The sequence below is a fragment of the Eubalaena glacialis genome, chromosome 2 (genome assembly GCF_028564815.1).
Source record: "Eubalaena glacialis isolate mEubGla1 chromosome 2, mEubGla1.1.hap2.+ XY, whole genome shotgun sequence".
Taxonomy (NCBI): domain Eukaryota; kingdom Metazoa; phylum Chordata; class Mammalia; order Artiodactyla; family Balaenidae; genus Eubalaena; species Eubalaena glacialis.
In genome coordinates, this window is record NC_083717.1 from 62466704 (window position 1) to 62484760 (window position 18057).

General features: G+C 40.6%; 1 pseudogene; it reads left to right on the plus strand.

Moving 5' to 3' along the window:
* Positions 1 to 6928: 6928 nt before the first annotated feature.
* Positions 6929 to 7455, plus strand: LOC133085055 (large ribosomal subunit protein uL11-like; annotated as a pseudogene).
* The last annotated feature ends 10602 nt before the right edge of the window (positions 7456 to 18057 follow it).

Sequence of the window (18057 nt, forward strand, 5' to 3'; positions counted from 1 at the left end):
AAAGGTTGTCTGTTCTCCATGCCTTCATTTGCTACTTTATGGCAAGAGCACATGTTGAAGGCTTTGATGGATTCAAACTAATCTTAACACAGGTTCTTAACTCTGCTGCAATTTCAGGGAATAGGAGATAACACCATTTGGGAATCTGTTTCAGAAACTTCATCTTAAAGAACTGAGCTCGGTTTTCAGTCTCTCCACTTAAAGTGAGAGTTTGATTTTATAATGCTTATAACTGCACTGAGATTAGGTTGGAAGAGAATAGGGTGGTTATAAAACTGTTAGTTTTACTAAAACTGATTTACTAATAATGTCCTCCTGACCAATTCCCTTTCATGTCTCCTCCTACCCTCACAATAAATAGGGCAAAATACTTAGCTTAACACTGTGGTCATCAAGCAACCAGTCATTTCCTAATATGGACAGTTGAACCCTCCAGTTTCACTTCTGGAATTCAAGTGCTAGGAGAATGGCATTTACGTTTGTGTATGTTTTCTGTAGCTCCTTCCCTCTCACTCCCCAACTCGATGAAGCCTCTGTGTTGTTTGCTTTAACAGTAATTATGGCATCTGCAATGACTGAATTTCCTGAACCTGCAATATAGAATCAGCCTGGACCCAATACAATCTAACCCTGACAGTTTGATACAAAATTCAAATGAATAGTCACAAGATTTGAGGGCTCTCTCCTCAATAAAAATGAATCATCCCCCACCCCCCAAATTATAGTCTTTAAAAAGAATGAAGTCAGTACATTTCTACTGACATAGGAAGTGTTCAGTTGTAGAATTTAAAAAGAAACTAGCAAGTTACAGAAAAGTATGTAAAATAAAATCATTTTGAAAAAGAAAAAATCATTTAATCTTTTAAAAAACAATTTCCCATCTTAACAATAAAGATAGTTATGATACATGTCCTAACCTTAGACTCAGGTTTAATTTTTGCTTTCTTTGGTAATTAGAAAAAAGTTGTATATTAAGGAAAATTCTACAGTGCTTATTAACTGATGGTTATCATGCGCTAAGCACTTCACTTACATTATCATTTAATCCTCAAAATAACCCCCATTTTACTGGTGAGAAAACTAATGCTTATAGTAGTTAAGCAACTTGCCCAAGATTAAGTTACATGTTACACGTAGCAGAGCTGGGATTTGAACCCAGGGCTGTCTGACTGTAATTCATGCTGCTAACCACCATGCTATATTCCTCCCATCAATGTAAGTATTTGAATTTGTAACCATTTGAATTTTACAATAGTAGGCCACAGAGAATCAATATGGTCAAATATTAGCTTTGTAATTTGTCTAAAAGAAACTAAGTAAAGTCCTAATTCAGAGAGTAAAACCAGACACTGCTGGACCTGAAGCTGAACTGTGCCTTGCATTTGCAGAGTACCAGCTGAAAGAACTGCAACATAGAACACTAGCTAAAGATTAGAAAAAGCCTAGATGTCCATCAGTAGGGAACTGGTTAGGTAACATTGTACTTAAGCTGTCAAAAAGCAAAAAAGAAAGAATATAAAAATGAAGTTTTTAATGTACTAATATGGAACACTTTCCAAGACATTAAATGAAAAAAGCAAGGCTCGTTACAGGATGTTTAGTATGTTACCATTAATAATTATGTTTAAAGAGGATGTATATATATAATCATTATGTTGAACAAGCATGACTCATGGGGTGTATATCAGTTAATGCAGGCTAAACTACTGCAACAAATAGATCCAAAACACGACTCAGCAAAATAGTTTATTTCTTGCTCACCTAATAGTCCTGGACAGATATTCAGGTCAGGGAGGAAGCTCTCCTACATTGCCGTCATTCAGGGTCCTTGGATCTGTTCATCTTGTGGTCTACCATCCCCAGAAAGTGGTAGATATTGCTTCCACTCACATTACATTGGAGAAAATTTGGTCATATGGCTGCACCCAAATTGAATGGGAATATGGGAAACTAGTCTAGTAGTCCCAGAGATTAATAGCTTTCGGTAGACAGACAAGGTCTCTGTTACGGTCAGCCTCTCTGGTCACCAAATATATTCACCCTTCCCCCAAGGGAGAAGACAAAAGTCCCATTCAATTATTGAATTTCATATCAATATCTGGATCACAGTCTTTTCTAATTAGCCTGGATGAAACACATGAAAAGATGCTCAATCATTAGGGAAATGCAAATCAAAACCACAATGGGTTTAACAGTTAAAAAAAAAACCCACACTGAGGTATCACCTCATACCTGTCAGAATAGCTATTATCAAAAGACAACTAACACAACATTGTAAATCAACTATATCTGTCCAGGACTATTAGGTGAGCAAGAAATAAACTATTTTGCTGAGTCGTGTTTTGGATCTATTTGTCTATATATATATATGTCTCCTCCCACATACACACACACAATGTAATGTTGGCCTAAAAAATAATGAAATCTTGCCATTTGTAACAGCATGAATGGACTTAGAGGGTATAGTGCTAAGTGAAATAAGTCAGAGAAAGACAAATACTGTATGATCTCACTTATATATGGAATCTAAAAAACACAACAAATGAACAAACAACAAAACTGAAACAGACTCATAGATACTGAGAGCAAACAGGTGGTTGCCGGGGGGTGGGGGGTGGGGAATAAATGAAATGGGTGGTGAGATTAAGAGGTACAATCTTTCAGTTACAAAATAAGTGAGTCACAGAGATAAAATGAACAGCATAGGGAGTATAGTCAATAATTATGTAATATCTTTGCATGGTGACAGATAGTAACTAGACTTATTGTGGTGAGCATCTCGTAATGTATAGAAATATCAAATCACCATGTTGTGCACCTGGAACTAACACAGTGTTGTAGGTCAATTATACTTCAATTAAAACAAAAAGTTAAATGGGGGCGGGTAAAAAAAGACACCCTTTCTGGGCAGTGAAGGAAGTTCTCAGATTAGACCCAATTTTGCTCTCGAGGAATAATTCTCTTGTCATTGTTCTCCTTCTACCCTGGTTCTGCCCTCTGGCAAGTCCTCCCTCAGCCATTTTTTTCCCTGGCTGTACGTGAAGTGGGAGCATGCCTTCCTTGGGGACTATACAGCTTTGACAGCCTGCTTCCTGATGGTGCAGGGTTGGAGACCCAAGTGTTGTTTTATGGCTTTACTTATTTATTCAGGCCAGGCTTGTGGGGTTTTTTGGCAAAACAGTTCCCTCAGAAACTTCAGATCTATTTGCTTTGAAGCAGCTTATATTCCCAAAGATCTCTCAGACAGGTTTTCAACATTATCAAAAAAGTGAGAGAAACCTCAAAAAATTTCAAAAGGTAACAACCTGGTCTATACTCCTTTTCTTATTACCATAACTTAGGTCAAGAAGAGGATCTTGGGACTTCCCTGGTGGTCCAGTGAGTAAGACTCTGCGCTCCCAATGCAGGGGGCCTCGGTTCTATCCTCGTCGGGGAACTAGATCCCGCATGCATGCTGCAACTAAGAAGCCCGCATGCAAAAAAAAAAAAAAAGAAAGATCCCGCATGCTAAAACTAAAGATCCCGCACGCCTCAACAAAGATCCCGAGTGCCACAACTAAGACCCAGCGCAACCAAAATAAATAAAAATAAATAAATAAACATTAAAAAAAAAAAAAGAAGAAGAAGAAGATCTTATCTGACAGTTTAATCTGTGAAAATGTGAATTATGACTTTGGTGAACTTTCCAGTCCCTCCTTATTCTACTAGTTGTATATTTGTTTATGTTGCAGTCATATTCTAGGTAGTTGGTGTCGGAATTAAACTCTACTGTGTGGTGGCTGCCTCATCAGATGGTGCAACAGATGATCCTGAATCAAAAACAAAGTGAAATCATGATGATCACTACAACCACCATTTCACCCAGCAGGGAAAACCATAACCATATCTAACCTAGATAGATTAGATCTAGAATTCTAGACTAGGGGTCAGCAAACTATGGCCTGTGGATCAAATCTGGCCAACCACCTGTTTTTGTAAATAAAGTTTTATTTGAACATGACCACACTTATTTGTTTACATATTGTCCATGATGCTTCTGTGCTACAACAGCAGAGCTGAGTACCAGCAACAGAGACCGGACGGCTTGCAAAGCCTAAAATGTTTACCTTCTGGTCCTTTGCAGGAAAAAAAATTGCCCACTCTTTTTTTCTGATTTTTAATAAAATGTGTCCTATCATACCTGTGCACATATTTTTTAGCATGCTTTTTTTAATATCTTTTTTAAAAATTGAAGTATAGTTGATTTACAATGTCGTGTTAGCTTCAGGTTTACAGCACAGTGATTCAGTTATACATATATATATGTATATTCTTTTTCAGATTCTTTTCTCTTATCGGTTTTACAAAATATTGAGTATAGTTCCCTGTGCTATACAGTAAGTCACTGTTGATTATCTATTTTATATATAGTAGTGTGTGTATGTTAATCCCAACCTCTTAATATATCACTCCCCACCCCCCTTTCCCTTGGGTAACCATATTTTGTTTTCTATGTCTGTGAGTCTCTTTCTGTTTTGTAAATAAGTTCATCTGTACCTTTTTAAAAAATTGCCCATTCTTGTTCTAGACAATATTTAATAGCCTCTTCCATGATCTGTCAATGAGGACCAAAAGGGAGATAAGACTGGAAAATTCCACTCTTTACACTACAAAGCTACAGTAATCAAAACAGTATGGGGCTTCCCTGGTGGCTCAGTGGTTAAGAATCTGCCTGCCGATGCAGGGGACACGGGTTCGGGCCCTGGTCCGGGAAGATCCCACATGCTGCGGAGCAACTAAGCCTGTACGCCACAACTACTGAGCCTGCGCTCTAGAGCCCGTGAGCCACAACTACTGAGTCCACGTGCCACAACTACTGAAGCCCGTGCGCCTAGAGCCTGTGCGCCGCAACAAAAGCCACCTCAATGAGAGGCCTGCGCACCGCCATGAAGAGTAGCCCCTGCTCGCCACAACTAGAGAAAGCCCGCGCAGCAATGAAGACCCAACGCAGCCAAAAATAAATAAATAAAATTTTAAAAAAACCAAAAAAAAGAGTATGGTACTGGCACAAAAGCAGAAATATAGATCAATGGAACAGGATAGAAAGTCCAGAGATAAACCCACGAACCTATGGTTACCTAATCTATGACAAAGAAGGCGAGAATATACAATGGAGAAAAGACCATCTCTTAAGTGGTGCTGGGAAAACTGGACAGCTACATGTAAATGAATGAAATTAGAATACTCCCTAACACCATACATAAAAATAAACTCAAAATGGATTAAAGGCCTAAATGTAAGGCCGGATACTATTAAAGTCTTAGAGGAAAACACAGGCAGAACACTCTTTGACATAAATCACAGCAAGATCTTTTTCAATCCACCTCCTAGAGTAATGAAAATAAAACCAAAACTAAACAAGTGGGAACTAATTAAACTTAAAAGCTTTTGCACAGCAAAGGAAACCATAAGCAAAACGAAAAGACAACCCTCAGAATGGGAGAAAATATTTGCAAACGAAGAAACCAACAAGGGATTAATCTCCAAAATATACGAAGAGCTCATGCAGCTCAATATCAAAAAAAAAACGAAAAGAAAAGAAACCCAATCAAAAAATGGGCAGAAGATCTAAATAGACGTTTCTCCAAAGAAGACATACAGATGGCTAAAAAGCACAAGAAAAGATGCTCAACATCACTAATTACTAGAGAAATGCAAATCAAAACTGCAATGAGGGGCTTCCCTGGTGGCGCAGTGGTTAAGAATCCACCTGCCAATGCAGGGGACATGGGTTCGAGCCCTGGTGCGGGAAGATCCCACATGCTGCGGAGCAAATAAGCCCGCGTGCCACAACTACTGAAGCCCATGTGCCTAGAGCCCGTGCTCCGCAACTAGAGAAGCCACCGCAATGAGAAGCCCGCACATCACAACAAAGAGCAGTCCCCGTGAACCGCAACTAGAGAAAGCCCGTGCACAGCAAGAAAGACCCAACGCAGCCAAAAATAAAATAAATAAAATAAATAAATTTATTTTAAAAAACAATTGCAATGAGGTATCACCTCACACTGGTCAGAATGGCCATCATCAGTCTACAAACAATAAATGCTGGAGTGGGTGTGGAGAATAGGGAACCCTCCTACACTTGATGGGAATGTAAATTGGTATAGCACTGTGGAGAACAGTATGGAGGTTCCTTAAAAAGCTAAAAATAGAGCTACCATATGATCCAGCAATCCCACTTCTGGGCATATAACCGGAGAAAACCATAATTCGAAAAGATACGTGCACCCCAATGTTCAATGTAGCACTATTTACAATAGCGAGGACATGGAAGCAACCTAAATGTCCATCAACAGAGGAATGGATAAAGAAGATGTGGTACATCTATACAATGGAATATTACTCAGCCATAAAAAAGAACGAAATAATGCCATTTGCAGCAACATGGATAGACCTAGAGATTGTCACACTGAGTGAAGTAAGTCAGACAGAGAAAGACAGATATCATATGATATCACTTACATGTAGAATCTAAAAAAAGGGTACAAACGAACTTACCTACAAAACAGAAATAGAGTTACATATGTCGAAAAGAAACTTATGGTTACCCAGGGTAAGGGTGGGGGGAGAGATAAATTGGGAGATTGGGATTGACATATACACACTGCTATATATAAAATAGATAACTAACAAGGACCTACTATATAGCACAAGGGAACCCTACTCAATACTCTGTAATGGCCTATATGGGAAAAGAATCTAAAAAAGAGTGGATACATGTATATGTATAACTGAATCACTTTGCTGTACACCTGAAACTAACACAACATTGTAAATCCACTATACTCCAAGAAAAATTAAAAAAAAAAAAAAAAAAAGACTGCCAGCTTTTGGCTCAGAGGAGGCCAAGGTGCAACTTTCTTCAGTCGTCCCGAATCCAGGTTCATCCGACTCCAGCCGCCTCCACCATGTTGCCTAAGTTCGACCCCAACAAGATCAAAGTCGTGTATCTGAGGTGCACCAGTGGGGAAGTCGGTGCCACGTCTGCCCTGGCCCCCAAGATTGGCCCCCTGGGTCTGTCTCCAAAAAAGGTTGGTGATGACATCGCCAAGGCAACTGGTGATTGGAAGGGTCTGAGGATTACTGTGAAACTGACCATTCAGAACAGACAAGCCCAGGTTGAGGATTGATCATCAAGGCCCCAAGGAACCGCCAAGAGACAGAAGGAAGCAGAAAAACATTAAGCACAGTGGAAACATCACTTTTGATGAGATTGTCAACATTGCCTGACAGATGCAGTATCGATCTTTAGCTAGAGAACTCTCTGGAACCATTAAAGAGATCCTGGGGGCCACCCAGTCTGTGGGCTGCAATGTTGATGGCCGCCACCCTCACGACATCATAGATGACATCAACAGTGGTGCAGTGGAATGCCCAACTAGTTAAGAACTGCAAAGAAAAATAAAGGGTTATTTGACAACCAAAAAAAAGAAAATTCTACTCTTGCCTGAAGAACCTTACTCATGTCCTCAGGTATTTAAACGGGAAAAGGAAAGACCAGTCAATATCAGTCTTGAGCGGAATCACCCACAGACAACCAAACCCTGCTACAATAGGTCTGCTCTTGAAATCCACCTAATCAATGACTAACCCCACTTCATTTTGAGCCAGTCATAGCCAATCATTTATATTTAACCTAAACCCCACATTTCCCCCAAGTCCTATATAAACCCTACCTTTTACTTTGTTCACAGAGATTATCTGTCACCTTGCAGTTCTCCCTTGCCTGGAAATAAATAATTTCTTAAATAAATAATTTTGTGTGTTTGTTTTTCTTTCTAGATTTGAAAGAATTGTGATTCCTTTAATACAAGCAAACCTAAAATGCAATGAATTAACAAAATAGAAGTTTAGATTCTGCTCACCTAGCAGTCTTGAACAGGCGTTCAGCTTGGTGGGGCAGCTCTCATCCTCCCTGTCATTCATGGACCAAGATTCCTTCTATCTGTCATCTTTCATGGCTCTGTCACCACTTGCATCCAGCTGGGAGGAGAGGAAAGAAAGAGTTTCATTGTGTGTGGATATGGGGGGAGGTGTTTACTAGGCCAGTCCTGGAAGTGGCACCCATCGATTACCCCTTAATCCATCTTACATCCCATTAGAGAGAATTTAGTCTAGAGGTTATATCAAATTGTAAAGGACAGAATGTATATAAGTAGGGAGCTAGAGGTCTCCATTACAGGGTGTAAATCAGAAAGCATCTTAATTTTTGTCTTCCACTGGCCCTTTAGTTTATTCTCTATGGCTGGTTTTCCCTTGCCCCTTTCACCTTGGTCAAATCCATCAACTTTGCTAATTACTCTTATGTATTAAAAGTCCTCCTGAAATGCTAGTCTCCCAAACAACATCAGTTAAGTAACAGAAATGCCCAGCCCCATCTAATAGTCATCACTTTAAAATTGATTTAAGACTGAGGCTTCTTCCTCTCTCCCAGCGTGGGCCTCTAGGATGTGAGCCACCTCCTATGGAAAAGGAGTGTGTGATCAGTTTCATTCTTTCTTCATTCAATGCTTCCACTTTCCTCATCTTGTTGCTACTGTCTCTAATCCTTCCAAGCTGGGTGGCTGCTAGTTCGTCTGGTGTCTTTGGATAGATTAGAAAAAGGTTCCCCCTTCTGGGTGAATGCAACCCCATGGTGAGAGAACTGCACCTCTGTGTGAAGTAGAAAAAGGCAACTCTTGCTCCAAGTAGACACAACCCCGTGCCAGGGCATATGGTTTGGAGAGTGGAAAGCAGGCTGGATTTCAGCCCCCATTAGCACCTACAGTCAGGTGCCATTTTCGGCAAATAACTTACACAACCATGAAGCCTGTTAAGGTTGGAACATATGGAGGAAGTCACAAGGGAGACTGTAATGTTTGTACTTGACTAGTACTGTCATGAGTGGCATCTGCATTCTCTGGGGTTTGCAGAGGTTTAAGGCTTACTCTTTTTTTTGCAGGTTGTATCTCTGAGTTCTTTAAAGCTCCATCATTCCATCTTTGGGGATCTCATCTCTGTACTTCCTTTTGCATAGATGAGTACATTGCTTTTGTGGTTATTTGTTTACAATTCTTTCTTGAGTCTCCAGGCATCTGGTGATACGCCTCCACCTTCCTTCTGCTGAAGTCCACTCACTTCTTTTGGCAGCTTTCTTGAACAGGATCCAAGACAATGCTTCTCCAGAGCTCTTGCATGTATGTACCACATTTGGACTAGAGAAAACATGCTCATTTGACCTATTGTTGGGAGTTCTGTTATATTCCAAACCATAGCCTCATCTCTACCCCACAGGATGCCTGAGCCAGTCCTTTACCTTTTATATATCCCAGATGTAACTCAGACATCAGCCACCGTGTCTCTCAGATTGGAAGCAATATTACATATTGCTGCGTGTTCCCAGCAAAATTCCTTACATCAGTGTGAGGCAAAGGGCATACACACCTCAGGATGAGGTTGAGGATGGTGGCAATGACTCAGTACAAAGTACAAGAGCTTCCTCTAAAAACCTTGACTCTCCTATCTTTTTTTGAACCTCTCCAATGCCTTTTGTAAGCTGGAGGTAGGTGGTGAACTAAGAGTAAAAAACTGGTTTTCTACACTCTCCCTCTGCAAATCCTGTGTTGGTGAATTTGCATCTAACTTTGAATATGACCTTATTGTTTTGGGGTCTCAGCCAAATCTGAGACTAAGTGAGGTTCATTTAAACATCTTATCTATACATATCTCTGGAAGTATACAGATGGAACAGAATATATTGGTTACCTTTGGAGGGAAATTTGTTGGCACAGGGAAGCTGTGGGAGGGAGAATTTTTCACATATACTCTTTTGAACTGTTTTAATTTTAAACTATATATATATGTAGTACCTATTTAAGAAATTAATCTTCTAAATGTATATTGAAGTACATTCCTACAATAGAGCACTTTCCAACTCTTAAGAAGAATGAGATAAAAATTCTGATGCAGAAATATCTCAAAGATGTTGTTAAGGAAGATACAGAACATTTCATAATGTACCTATTTACATACAATAAAATTACACATAATTACATGTTTTTTAATACATGAGGAACATTTCCAGAGCAATTTTATTGGGATAGACTAAATTACATTGTAGCAACATGTTAAACTTGAAATCTCAGTTGTTTACCACAGAAAAGGCTTATATTTCTGGTGCATACACATGTCCATTGAGAGACAGGCAACTCTTTTAGGGCAGCTGTTCTCCATGTGGTAACTCAGGGATCCAGGCTGTTTCCATCTTGTGGCTCCCTCACCTAAAGGCATGGCCTCCACAATTGCTGCAGCATGGGGAGAGAGAGCTAGAGAGTCACACGCTAGCACTAAATGCTCTGGCTCAGGAGGGCACATATCACTTCTGTTTATAGTTCTTGAAGTAGAACTAGTCTCATGAGCCCTGCCTCACTACAAGGCAGGGTAGGAAATATTGTCATTCTTCATGCCCAGGAAGAAGAAAACAAAATGGGTTTCAGTATTATGTTGACATTGTCTCTGCCGCAGGACACATACACAAAAAGGTAACAGGAGGAGGGAATCTGAGGATCTGAAATCAGCAGACTTACTTTTCACAGTACTATTTACTATATTCACTGTATATTAAGTATGTATGTTATTTGGATTTTTTTTAACCATTGGGTCATGTATACTTTTTCAATGAAAGGAATTATTAACTTTAGCATCAAGGGATACTAAAACTAGTTTTATGAGGAATAAAGTATAGTATAAAAATATCTCCCCACATGATACTTATTAATTACAAATGGACAAAGAATAACTTTACAATGGAAAACTTGACAGACACCACCTTAACTTAGGGATCAAAGTTAAATAACATCACCAGTAATGGGACAAATAGACATCTTGTGCCTCCTGATTTAATGAACTGAGAAAAACACAGCATCAGTTTTGTGATATTCCTGCCAAAAATACATAACCTGAATTAATCATGAGGAAAAAACAGATAAATCTAAATTGAAGGACTTTATACAAAATATCTTGCCTGTATTCTTCAAGTGACAAGGTAACGAAAGGCAAAGAAAGACTGAGGAATTAATCTAGACTGAAGGAACTAAAGAGACTAGTCAACTAAATGCAATATTTAATCCTGGATTGGATTCCGAACCAGAAAAATACTATTTCCCTCGTTGCTACAAAGGACATTATTGAGAGAATTAATGAAATCTGAATAAAGTCTGTAGGTTAGATGGTATTATTGTAACAATGATATTTTTCTGATTTTATAATTGTGCTATTGTTATATAAGAGAATGTCCTTGTTTTAGGAAACATACACTCAAGTGTTTAGGGGTGAAAGGGCATCATATCTGCAGTTTACTCTCAAATGGTCAAATGGTTCAGGAAGTAGTTATATATCATATTTTATATATATATATATATATATATATATATACACATAAACATACATACATATATATGTGAGAGAGAGAGAGAAAGAAAGAACAATAAAGCAAATGTGGTAAAATGTTAACATTTTGAGAATCTGAATAAAAGGTATATGGGAGGTCTTTGTACTTTTCATGCATCCATTCTGTAAGTCTGAAATTCTTTAAAAATAAAAAGTTTGTAAAAGTGACCAGTAACTAACTACACTTATTAAGTTTGTGACTTCTAAATATAATGCTGATCATCAAATTTTATTTGTAATAGAATAAAGGTGTAATTATTTCAAAATTATATCTCACAGACTTATGGTGAGGATCAAATGTTGTAATATGTATAAATACAGTCTGTTATCATTATTGCATTGTTTATGTGTGAATACATTGTTTTCATTATTATTATTATTTTCATTTTGGCTGAAGTGGGTGATTCCTACTGGAGAGTAATAGAGGTTGAGTTTGAAATAGTGACACGAGAAAAAGACAAAATCTTTTGATTTTGAAAAAGATACCGATGAGACTTCCCTGGCGCTCCAGTGATTAGGACTCCAAGCTTCCACTGCAGGGGACCTGGGTTCGATCCCTGGTTGGGGAACTAGGATCCCACAAGCCGCACGGCACAGCCAAAAAAAATACAAATAAATAAATACATACATAAAATTAAATTAAAAAAAAGAAAAAGATATGGAATGCCAGGCAAGGGGGCTTGGATTTTGCCTTGTAAAAGTCACTTTTGGGTTACTGAAAAGTCGTTGCTTACCAAAATGGGATGGGGGAAGCTGAATTCTTAGCAGTGCTGGTAGTCTCCTTAGGGATCAGCTGATGAATGGTCCAACCTCCTCATTTTAGTTAAGCTGGTGGGTTATGCAGGTGAGGCATCTAGACTAGAGTCTTGTAGATGAAGCTGTGAAGATTCAAAGATTGAGAGGGCAAATAAAGAAAAACAAAGACGGGGGCTTCCCTGGTGGCGCAGTGGTTGAGAATCTGCCTGCCAATGCAGAGGACACGGGTTCGAGCCCTGGTCTGGGAGGATCCCACATGCCGCGGAGCAACTAGGCCCGTGAGCCACAACTACTGAGCCTGCGCGACTGGAGCCTGTGCTCCGCAACAAGAGAGGCCGCGATAGTGAGAGGCCCGTGCACCGCGATGAAGAGTGGCCCCCGCTTGCCGCAACTGGAGAAAGCCCTCGTACAGAAACGAAGACCCAACACAGCCATAAATAAATAAATTAAATAAATAAATAAAAATTAAAAAAAAAAAAGTACGGCTTCATCAGGCACATTTCAAAAAAAAAAAAAGAAAAAAAAGAAAAACAAAGAGATGAGAAATGTCACATTACCAGGACCAGCTACATAATTTGGGGGGCCCATTGTGAAAAGAAAACTCAGGGCCCCTTGTTCATAAGTTATTAAGAATTTCAAAACAGTAACAGCAGAACATTAAACCAAGCAGGGGATCCTACTGAGCATGGGGCTTCAGGTGACAGCACAAGCCACTAACCCATGAAGCTGGCCCTGCACACACAATACAGCAAGGATGTCCACATTCCGTCATTCACCCAAGGCCACTAGGTACTTTCAGTTGAAAGGGACTGGAACCCTGATTCAAAATGGCTTCAGTCATGAGGAAATGTAGATGGAAGGTTGTTCTTCAGGCACAGTATGAGCAATGGCACTTGAAGTCATCAAAGGCCCGGGTTCTTTGAGGCAAATCTCTATGCTCAGTGTATGGGATTTGCCCTCAGGCTCCATAACATCCAATGTATGAAATGGGCCAACTTCTCCTGTTCTCTCTGAAGGGAGCAAAAATTACTTTCCCAGGAGCCTCTCACATTTCCTTAGCCAGAATTGGGTCCCATGTCCACGGCAGGAGGTATGTGGAGCCATGATTTGATTAAGCAATCATGATGCCCCTCCTGGAGCTTGGAGTGGGGCCATCTTCCCTTGAAGCACAGGGCTACATGGAGGGAGGTGGCACCTGGACAAAATCAGGGATCTGGTGGGAAAGAGGAGAAGGAGTTTTTGCATTGGTCCCTGACACGCTGCTGATTCCAGAACTGCTGATACAAAGGCAGGGTGGTGGGTTAGCAACATCATGCTGTGTGAGAAGGAATGATGTTATGCAATTTAACCTTAGGTGGGTCACAAAAGTATATTTTTATTTCAATAAAGACGTGTTTATTCTTATGTATATATTTAAAAAATAAATTGTAAGAGGAACACAAAGAGCACTAAGCATAAAGAAAAAATTGATAATTCAAACTTATTAAAATGAAGAATTATTGTTCATCAAAGACTCCATTAAGTGAGCAAAAAGGCAAGCCATATATTGCATATATGTATATGCAATACATATATCTGACAACAGACACCAAGAGCACGTGCACACACACACACACACACACACACATATCAATACCTATACATGCATGGGGTGGGGGTGGGGAGAAGATGGGAGAAGATGCTGTAATTGTGCAATTTGTGGCAAGCCAAGAAGGGTCCTTGGGGTTCTGGAGCAAACCCATGCCATCTGCCGTGGAGAATTAAACACCCTTTGAAAAATATACACACATGCTACAATACAAAAAATCAATAAGAAAAAAACTAGACAACTCGATTAAGAAAAGGGCAAAGTACATGAATACTTCACAAATGAGGATATGCAATTGACTGACAAACATGAAAAGTTTTCAGCCTCATTAGTCATCAGGGAAATACAAATTAAAACCACAATGAGATACCACTTTATGCCAATGAGAATGGCTAAAATTAAAATGACTGATGATATCAAGTGCTGCTGAGGATGTGAAACAAGTGGAACACTCATTCAGTGCTTCTAAAAGGGTAAACTGGTACAGCCAGTTGGAAACTTATTTGGCAGTACCTAGTAAAACTAAATATGTCTATGACTCGGCAATTTAACTCTTAGGTATGTGTCCTCAGACAGGCATACATGTGTACAGTAGAAAACATGAATAAGAACATGAATAGCAGTGCTTTTCAAAATAGCTAAGACCTGGAAACAACCTAAGTGTCCATCAATGGTAGAATGGATAAGAAAATTGAGTTGTGATCACACAACAAAATACTATATATCAATGAGAGAGAAGAAATTATTACTATACACAACAAAATAGATGAACTTCACAAACATAATGTCAAGAGAAAGAAACCAGCCACAAAAGAATACACATGCTGTAACTCATTCCATTTACATAAGGCTCAAACACAGGTAAACGAGTACACTCATACTCATAGCAGTGTTATTCACAATAGCCAAAAGGTGGAAGCAACCCAAGTGTCTAGCGACAGATGAATGGATAAACAAAATGTGGTGTACACATACAATGAAATCACTCAGGCTTAAAAAGGAAGGAAATTCTGACACATGCTACAACATGGATGAACTTTGAGGATATTATGCTAAGTGAAAAAAGCCAATCACAAAAAGACAAATACTATATGATTCCACTTACATGAGGTCTAAAGTAGTCAAACTCATTGAAGCAGTAAGCAGAATGGTGGTTGCCAGGGGCTGGGGCGGGGGAGGAATGGGGAGTTGTTTAATGGGTTGTTTTAGTTTGGGAAGATGAAGAGTTCTGGAGATTGGTTGCACAAGACTGTGAATGTACTGAACCCTACTGAACTATACACTTAAAAATGGTTAAGATGGTAAATTTTATGTTATGTGTATTTGACCACAGTTAAAAAAAAAAAGGCAGATAAATGAGTCTATGGTGATGGAAGGATAGTGGCTACCTTGGGGGAGAGACATTGACTGAAAGGAGGGATGAATGAGGCTTCTGTGGTGCTGGTAATTTCTGTTTCTTGAGCTGGGTGATGGTCACCTGGGTGAGTTCACTTGGGATTTATGCACTTTTATGTATGTATATTATTGTGGCATGCATGGTGATATGTTGTCCAGATCGCCCTGCAAGGAAGGACCTGCTGCTCAGCTGCAGCGAGAGTGGTCAGCAGACAGTCTCCAGCTGTTAATTCTCTCAGAGCCTACAGAGGGCCGCCTTGCCTGAGGTCACCCCCTTCCTGGGCAGCCTGAATCTGGTGACTGAGCAAAGTAGGGGTATAAAGGTCCAACCATTTAGACTTGATGCTAGACAAATCTGATGGGATTTCTCACTCCAGAGTGAGCTGCTGATTGGCTGAGACTCTGCTGAGTCTGCAGCACAGGTTGACTTTCCCTCTGCCAATCCTACTCTCGCTCCCTTCCTTTCACGGGTACAGATCTCTAATAAGCATTTTACACCCCAAACTCTATCTCAGCATCTCCTTCTTGGGAACCTGACCTTTGACAGTTGGTACCAGAAGTGGATGAGAAAGCTGATGATAAGATGGGGTTTTGGAAACTGATGACCACCCATCTGACAAGGAGGACCCCATTACTGGAGGTAGGTGGAGCACAACCAGGGGTGAATTGAGAGGGTGAAACGATAGAATGGAATGCTCTATCCAATGGAATAGAGGGCACAATGTACCAGATGCTTGAGATGTGTGGAGGGACTAGTGCTACATGGATGATGGATTGGATGGCTATTGCTAATCCAACTGGATGTGCACATCTCATGCTAAAGTCAGGGTCCTGGTTGGAAAAACCTGAAATTCTGACACATGGAATGGAGATATCAAGGTGGATGTCCCTAAATATTTTAACTCCACGAATTCCTTTGAATCTTCTGAGCCTGCAGAAGTGGCCCACTTCTCCCTAGTAAGAGCCAACATTCCCTTTCTGCTGGGAGACAGTGCAGATGCCCCTCCCTCACAAAGCAACAAGTACCCCTGTTATGATCTTCCCCTACTCCCTTCCTAGCCACTTGGCCTATACTAGGTTAGCTGCAGCATAACCGAGCTATGGAAGTGCTGAGCCTGATAAGGGAAGAAAGGAATTGTGACCCATAGGAACAGCAAGGTCTAGCCAGCATGTACCCAGGAGCCAGAGAGGATAGATATGGAACTGGATTCTGAGGGTACTTGATGAAGGGGGAAGAAACATAAAATTGGAAATGGAAGAGTTTATTGACTTGGGATCCCTCTCTTGAGTTACAAGATTCAATGTCCTGGCAAAGACCAGGAGATGGTGCAAACTCACCACTAGGATGGATCCTAGAAGCATGGAAAAAGCAATGACCCATGCTAAAGGAAGCTTAAAGTTAGGACTGCTGTGGAAGTTGATGGAGGTGGGATTAAAAGGCTCAGATAAGTGAGAATGCTGAATAGACTATGGATAACTAGACCTGCCAGGTAATTATGCTCTATGAAAAGAACCCAAAGACACACTATTTACCAAGGCCATAAAAAATTTGCTGGTGAGAGGCTACCAGAATCTCTTAAAAAGTTAAGTGGTAGCTCTCCTCTGTATACCAGGGCTGATGAAAGAAGAAATTGTTTTGGTTTTTTTTTTTTTTTTTTTTTTTTTTTTTTTGCTGCCCCATGCAGCATGTGGGATCCTAGTTCCCCGACCAGGGATCGAACCCACGCCACCTGCACTGGAAGCGTGGAGTGCTAGCCACTGGACCGCCAGGGAAGTCCCTTGGTTTTTTTTTTAATTAGTTTATTTTTGGCTGCACTGGGTCTTCATTGCTGTGCGCGGGCTTTCTCTAGTTGCCACGAGCGGGGGCTACTCTTCGTTGCAGTGCGTGGGTTTCTCATTGCGGTGGCTTCTCTTGTTGCAGAGCACGGGCTCTAGGCGCGCAGGCTCAGTAGTTGTGGTGCACGGACTTAGTTGCTCCGCAGCATGTGGGATCTTCCCAGACCAGGGCTCGAACCCGTGTCCCCTGCAATGGCAGGCGGATTCTTAACCACTGCGCCACCAGGGAAGTCCCGAAGGTATTGTTACAGAACTTGGTTCACCGATAGCAATGGGGATCATTGGACCCTGAAACAATAAAGGCCAAGCAGCAGTGCTTAACTTCCAGAAACTAGGGAATAGCAATTATCATAATGGCTGGTAAGAATGGAGTGGCAGTCAGGAGAACCTGGCCCAGAGAGTTATGGAGATGGTTAATAGAGCAAAGCATCCCTAGAGGCAGAATAGATGGGCAATTGTCAAGGGTACTACCAGCTGCACCAGCTAATACCAGCTGAAGAAATTAAGGAGAGATGACTGGAAGACTGAAGGCAATAGCCACAAGAAAAAGTCGCAATCCCTTGCCCAGTGCCCAGACCTGAGCCAATTTTCAGACCATGACTGAAGAGGTAGCGAGTCCCTAGGAGGAAGGACCCTCAACACTATAGCAAGAATACATGACTCCACCAGTCTTTTCCCAAAGAGACCTATGGCCATTTACTTGTGTAACTGCACTGGGAAAGGGGGAATACAGCATATCAAGGTCTGTTGGACACAGGGTCTGTGTTCACATTGATAATGGAGAACTCAAGTATTATCTTCCCCCTCCCCATTAGGGTTGGGGAGGCACATAGAGGCCAGGTAATAAGTGACATCCTGTCTTAGGTTTGACTTACAGTGGGTCTACTGGGTTCTTGGACCCACTCAAGGGTCATTTCCCTGTGTGTATAATTGAGACTGGCGTTCTCCTGAGGGTCAACACAGAAAAGTGATGACAGTGGGGATTAGTTCCATTCTTAAGCATACAAAGGATGCAG